A 6,765-nucleotide genomic window follows, 5' to 3' on the forward strand; every position below is an offset into this window, starting at 1 on the left:
TGGGAACAGCAGCGCAGTCCCCACCCCAGGGTCAGAGCTGGGGCCAGTGGTGAGAATGTGGGCCACTGTCAGAGGGGAGAGGGACAGAGGCACAGAGAGGGGTGACCTTGTAGAGGTTTATAAAATCATGAGGGGGCATGGATAGGGTAAATATACAAGACATCCCCCTCCCCCGGGTAAGGGGAGTCCTGAACTAGTGGCATATTTTTAGGAGAGAGGATAAAGATATAAAAAGGACATGAGGGAGGGGCAACTTTTCTCACCAGAGACTGGTTCTCGTGTGGAGTGCACTGCCAGGGGTAGTGGTAGATGTGGGTACAGTTACAACATTTAAAAGACATTTAGGTAAATGCACAAATGGGAAATGTTTGGAGAGGTATGGGCCAAACGCAGGAAGGTGGGACAAGTTTAGTTTGTGAACACGGTCAGCATTGACTGGTTGGACATTATAGAAATGACAAAAAGCAGTGCACCCAGCACTGATCCTTGTTGTCCTCTCGTGCCAGTGTCCAGCACAGAAACAGGCCATTCAGCCCTAACGCTCTCTGCTGGGGTTCATGATCTACAAAAGATTAGATTAGATACCCTACAGTATGGAAACAGGCCCTTCGGCCCAACAAGGCCACACCGACCCTCTGAAGAGCAACCCATTCACACCCATTCCCCTACCCTATATTTATTCCTGACTAATGCACCTAACACTGTGGGCAATTTAGCATGGCCAATTCACTTGGCTTGCACATCTTTGAACTGTGGGAGGAGCACCCGGAGGAAACCCACACAGACACTGGGAAAATGTGCAAACTCCACACAGACAGTCGCCCGCAGCTGGAATCGAACCCGGGTCCCTGGCCACTCTCTCAACCCTCTTGCTCCTATCTCAAGCAGGCATCTGGTGGGGAAAGCCCAGAGTGGTGTAGGTCAAGCCCAGCATGGCCAGGAGCTGATGGACTGTGGTGTTGAACTGTTAACTGGAAATCTTTGTTCTTTCACTATTTAGTAAGGACTGTAATGTTCAACATTTTAACTTTTACTTCTTTATTTTTCTGCTTTGTACCAAAATTGTGGACCTTGGTACCTTAGTACCTAAGATGGAATCTGCAGTTAATTGTAACTAAGTCAGTCAAGTGGACCTCATAGAACTCCTTGATGTCACAAGGAATTAAGGGCTACGGGGAGAATGCGGGTAAGAGGAGTTGAAATGCCCATCAGCCATGATTGAATGGCAGAGTGGACTTGATGGGCCGAATGGCCTTACTTCCGCTCCTATGTCTTATGGAGTTCCCTGATTGGACCAGATTAACAGCCCCAATCAGGGAGCCCTGGCTGACAGATCTAAACCAGAGAGTGTAACTGTTTGTTGTAAACTGTTTTTGTAATTTGTCTAATAAAATTTTTTGAAAACCGGAGAGTGGCGGGAAGGAGAGAAAAGAAAAAAATAAAAACAGGAGTGTCAGAGGTTTGGGTCACTCTGAGAGCTGGCTCTTGAGGGAGCTGGATCAGTGTGTGTGCGCGTGCAAGGACTCTCCTCCTTGAAGGTGTCTGAGAGGAAGGGGACTGTCTTTGAACCAGCTGCCCTACATCGAGAGCGCTCTAGGAAGGGAGGAAGAAGAAGGAAGAGGAGGAGGCAGAATCAGAAGGTGAGAGCTTTAGTCCTGGGCCTACTTTTGGAGCTGCAGCCTGGGCCTCACCCAGGTCAAGGGAGTGTTGCTGCTGACCTGGGGCCCACTCCCACTGCTGGTCTCTGGGACCCCGCCCGGACCTGCCTCAGCTGTTGCTACTTGGGGCCTGCCTCACTGCTGCTGCCTAGGACTTGCCTTGGGGCCCCTCCCAGGACGTCCACCACTGCTGCAACCAAGGAACTGCCCAGGACATGTCTGAGGCTTGCCTCCACCACCGCTGCATGGGACTCGCCTTGGGCCCCTCCCCACAACCTCCACCACTACTGCTGCTGCTGCCTGGGACTTGCCTTGGGGACCTTCCCCAACACGTCAGCCCCCACCGCTGCGGCCTAGGACTTGCCAGAGGCCTGCCTCCACTGCTACTGTTGCCTGAGGCCTGCATCCACCACTGCTGCCTGGGACTCGCCTTGTCCCCCTCCCCAGGACCTCCACCACTACCACTGCTGGAAGCCCACCTCCTCTACAGCTGCCGGGAACTTGCCTTGGGGACCCTCCCCAACAGGTCTGCCCCCACCGCTGCGACCGAGGGCCTACCTGGGACTCGCCCGAGGCCTGTTTCAATCGCTGCTGTTGCCTGAGGCCAGTCTCCACCATCACTGCCTGGCACTCGCCTTGGGTGACTGGCCTTGGGGGCACATCCCCAGGACTTCCACCACTGCTGCTGACAGAGGCCCACCTCCACCGTTGCTGCCTGAGGCCTAACATCTAGCAGCAGAATATGGCGAGCCCGATGGTTGCGGGGCCCAGCCGCACCTACACTGGGGTAGCCGCTGCCTTAGGCTCGGCTGTCCCAACCCCGGCCGCAACGTCAACACCCTTCAGGCACCTGACTAAATGCCTGGGGGTAAAGGCCTATCCCCACCCTAACATGACCATCGAGGCCTGCAGCAAGGCCATGGCTAGTGTGGTCGGCCCACTGGCCATCGTCGCTGCAGCTCGAATGTACGGGAAGGCCGTATTTTTCCTTAGGACCGAGCAGGCGGTCCACCTGGCCGTGGAGAGGGGGCTCACTGTGGGCGGGACACATTTGCCCATCGACCCTCTGGAGGTTACGGCCCAGAGGGTCGTGATCTTCAACGTCCCGCCCTTCATTGCCAACGAGCTCCTTCTCCCCCACCTCACCACCTTGGGGGAGATCCGGTCAGGGATCCAACCGCTCCTGCTCGGTCTCAAGGACCCCACCCTCCGACACATATACTCCTTCCGATGCCAGGTGTTTATTTGCCTGACCCGGGAGGAGGTCACCAAGGGCTCATTCACCCTCCTCCACGAGGGTGCGGCCTACCGCGCCTTCTGGACGGCGTGCGGTGCCACCTGTGCCGCGAGGTGGGGCACATTAGGAAAAACTGCCCCACCCAGAAGGCTGCCCAGCCCTTGCCAACGGCTGACGGTGGTGCCGCCGCACTCACTCCCCCTCCCCCAAAGTCAACACCACAATCCCCGGCACTGGAGGCATCCAATGCTCCAGCCTCTGGCAGGGAGGGGGGTGAGTGTCCAGCCGGCCAGAAGGCACTGAAGAAGACGCGACACATCAGGCCCACCCACGGGGAGACCACCCTATCCCCTTCCCCGACACCCAGCCCACGTCCTGCCCCGCCCCAGTACAACAATACCCCTGCGGACGTGCCAGCGTCGCCCCGCCGCGGGAACCCTGACCCCCAAACCCATAACTGACCCTGGCCCCACTGACCCCACAGAACCCACATCTACCCCTGACCCCGATAGAGAAACCCCTGGGGCTTTGACGCCCGCCCCTGGCGATGCAATACCTGGCCCAAGGGCCCCCGAGCCCTGCCCCACCCAGCCACACCCTGGCACTAACCTGGGGGTTAACCACCGCTGCCCAACCTCCTGCAGCGACCGTGTCTCTGGGCCCCTGCCCTGCCCGCCATCACCTGATAAACCAGGGGCGGGGCAGGAAGTGACACTGCTGACCCTCCCCACCCTGGCCACGCCCCCTGCCTTCCCCCAGCCAATCGTATTCCGGGAAAGGCTGGGGGAGGGGCCTCAGGCCCCATGACCACCAAGGCGGGCGTGGAGGGAAAGACCCATAAATCCCCCCCTGTCTCTCTGGGGAAGAGGTGCCAGCCCTTGGAGAGGAGAGACAGTCCTGCAGCGCGCCGGTGGCGCTGCCCCTCTCCAGGGGATGAGCCAACGGTGCCCCCCAACGATCCTGCACCGCACCGCGGCCCGACCTGCCAGAACCCCCAGGGCTACAGCAGGGCGTCCTGCTGCCTCGACTCCACTGGCCCCTGGGGGGGACTTTAACAACCACGAGGGCCGCGGTGCGGGTGACGACAAAGGACCCTTTACTGGGTCGCCGAGCGGCGGAGGGGAGGTAGGTGTTATCGCCGCTCCTCCCTCCCAGACTGTTTTTCTGGGGGCCTTGGCGCTGGGGGACGATCTTTTCCCCGAGGAGCCAGGCGTCCCGGTGTCGGGAGAGGAGCGGGGCCCCGAGCCTCCGCCGCCCGACGACCCGAACTCGGGGTGTTCCGGGACGGGGTGCGCCGAGGAAGGTACCGCCGGTGACCCTGGGGGTTCGAGGCCGGTTGGCGGCGCCGGGCCAGCCCCCATCCTCTCGGCGACCGAGGGCGACCTCCCGGAGGAGGGTTCGGGATCGGTGGCGGATACCGGGGACGACGCGGACTCTGTCTGCGGCGACGTTTTTGAGTCCCAGGTGCCCCCCCGCCGATCTCCCCCTCATCCCCCTCGAGGAAACTCCGGGAATTTGTCGAGGAAACTCGAGGTCACCGGGATAGAGCCCAACTGCCGCTCGACCACTGGAGCTCTTTTGAAAAAGTTTATTGGTCGGTCCACGCTGCTCGCCAGGCGCCTGGGCTCAATTCCAATGAGCGAAAGCGAGTCAGGAACTTCCTGGGGGCACTCCTGGTGAGGGTGAGGGACTCCTGTGCCCCTCCCAGTAATTGTATTTGTTTTTAAACTGTACTGGTGGTGGTAGCACAACGCTTCCGACATGGAGACAACGATAGCCAGCCTCCACATCAACGGCAGCAGGGAGTCACAGCGCAGATTCCAGACCCTCTCGGTCCTCCGGGACGGGAGGTAGGTGGTGTGCTTCCTGCAAGAAACCCACACTACCCCGGGAGACGAAGCCACCTGGCTCCTGGAGTGGCGAGGGGGGGTCTACATGAGTCACCTCACCCGCAGATCTGGCGGGGTGGCTATCCTGTTGGCCCCGCATTTTCAGCCGGAGATCTTGGGGGTCAGGGAGCCGGTGCCAGGCCGTTTGCTTCACCTGATGGTTCGGCTGGGGGGCGCGGTGCTTCACTTGGTGAACGTATACGCTCTCCTGGCCGGGCCGAGGCAAGCGAGCTTCTTCCAAGAACTGTCCGCTCATCTCGCTTCCATCGACGAGAACCAGTGCGTCGTCCTCGGGGGAGATTTTAACTGCGTCCTCGAGGGCAGGGACCACGGCGGTGCCTGCACTGGCTGTGCGTCGGGGAAGAGGTTGGGGGACTTGGTCAAGTCCTTCGACCTGGTGGACGTCTGGCGGAATCTCCATCCTGACTCCATCGCCTTCACCTTCGTGAGGCCTGGGGTCGGAGCGTCCAGAATCGACCGCCTGTACGTTTCGCGGGCGTACGCCTCCTGTTTTCCGAAGGCCTCCACGCGGCAGGTGTCGTGCACGGACCATCACCTGGTGTGGGCGGAACTCCTTCCGTTCGGCGCCAGGCTCGGCTCCGCGTACTGGCACTTTAACAACCTGCTGCTGGAGGACGAGCGGTTCCGGGACTCGTTTCGTCGTTTCTGGGCTGGCTGGAGAAGGAAGCAAGGAAGCTTCCCCTCCCTGAGGCTATGGTGGGACGTGGGCAAGGCTCACGTCCGCGTCTTCTGTCAGGAGTACGCGAGGGGGTCGACCAAGAGGCGGAAATCCAGGATCCGGGAGTTGGAGAGGGAGATGCTCGACCTGGAGTCACGCCTCGGTCAGCCCGACGCAGACCCGGCCCTGCGCGGGGTGTACGAAGAGAAGAAGGCTGCGCTCCGGGACCTGCAGCTCGTCGGGGCTCGGGGTGCGTACGTGAGGTCGCGGATCCTGCTCCTCCAGGACCTGGACCGCGGCTCCCCCTTCTTCTACTCGCTGGAAAAAAGGCGTGGCACCCGTCAGCAGCTCCTTGTGCTGCTGGCCGACGACGGGTCCCTCGTCTCGGATCCGGAGGGGATCAGGGCCCACGTTTGAAACTATTACACGGCTCTGTTCTCTCCGGATCCATCCAGCGAGGACGCTCGCAGAGTTCTGTGGGAGGACCTGCCGCAGCTCAGCCCGGAGGATGCCGGAAGGCTCGACGCTCCCGTCACTTTAGAGGAGCTGACCGGCGCCCTCGACCGGCTCTCGAGGGGCAAAACCCCGGGGCTGGACGGGCTGACTGTGGAGTTCTTCAGGGCGTTCTGGGACGTCCTGGGGAACGACTACGCACAGGTCCTGGGGGAGTGTCTAAATGCCGGACAGCTGCCCCTTTCTTGGCGCAGGGCGGTCATCGTCCTGCTGCCAAAGAAGGGGGACCTTCGTTCTTTGAAGAACTGGCGTCCGGTCTCCCTCCTCAGCACGGACTACAAAATCTTCACCAGGGTGTTGTCTTCTCGCCTGGCTTCCGTGCTGGCCCACATGATTCACCCGGACCAGTCCTACACGGTCCCGGGCCGGAGGATACACGACAACGTCCACCTGGTCCGGGATCTGATCCATTTCTGTCGACGGGCTGGTCTGCCGAGCGCCTTCCTGTCTCTCGACCAGGAGAAGGCGTTTGACAGGGTCGATCACGAGTACCTGCTCGGGACTCTGCGGGCATTCGGGTTCGGGACACAGTTCGTCACCCGGATCTGACTTTTGTACGCCGCTGCAGAGTGTCTGGTTAAAGTTAACGGGTCCCTGACGGCGCCCCTTCGCTTCGGGAGAGGAGTGCGTCAAGGCTGCCCCCTGTCCGGCCAGCTGTATTCCCTGTGCGTGGAGCCTTTCCTGCGCCTCTTGCGGAGGAGGTTGTCGGGGCTGGTTCTCCGCGGCGCGGGCACGGGGGTGGTCCTCTCGGCCTACGCCGACGACGTGCTCCTCACTTTCACCGACCCG

The sequence above is a fragment of the Chiloscyllium punctatum genome, chromosome 18 (assembly GCF_047496795.1).
Source record: "Chiloscyllium punctatum isolate Juve2018m chromosome 18, sChiPun1.3, whole genome shotgun sequence".
Lineage (NCBI taxonomy): Eukaryota > Metazoa > Chordata > Chondrichthyes > Orectolobiformes > Hemiscylliidae > Chiloscyllium > Chiloscyllium punctatum.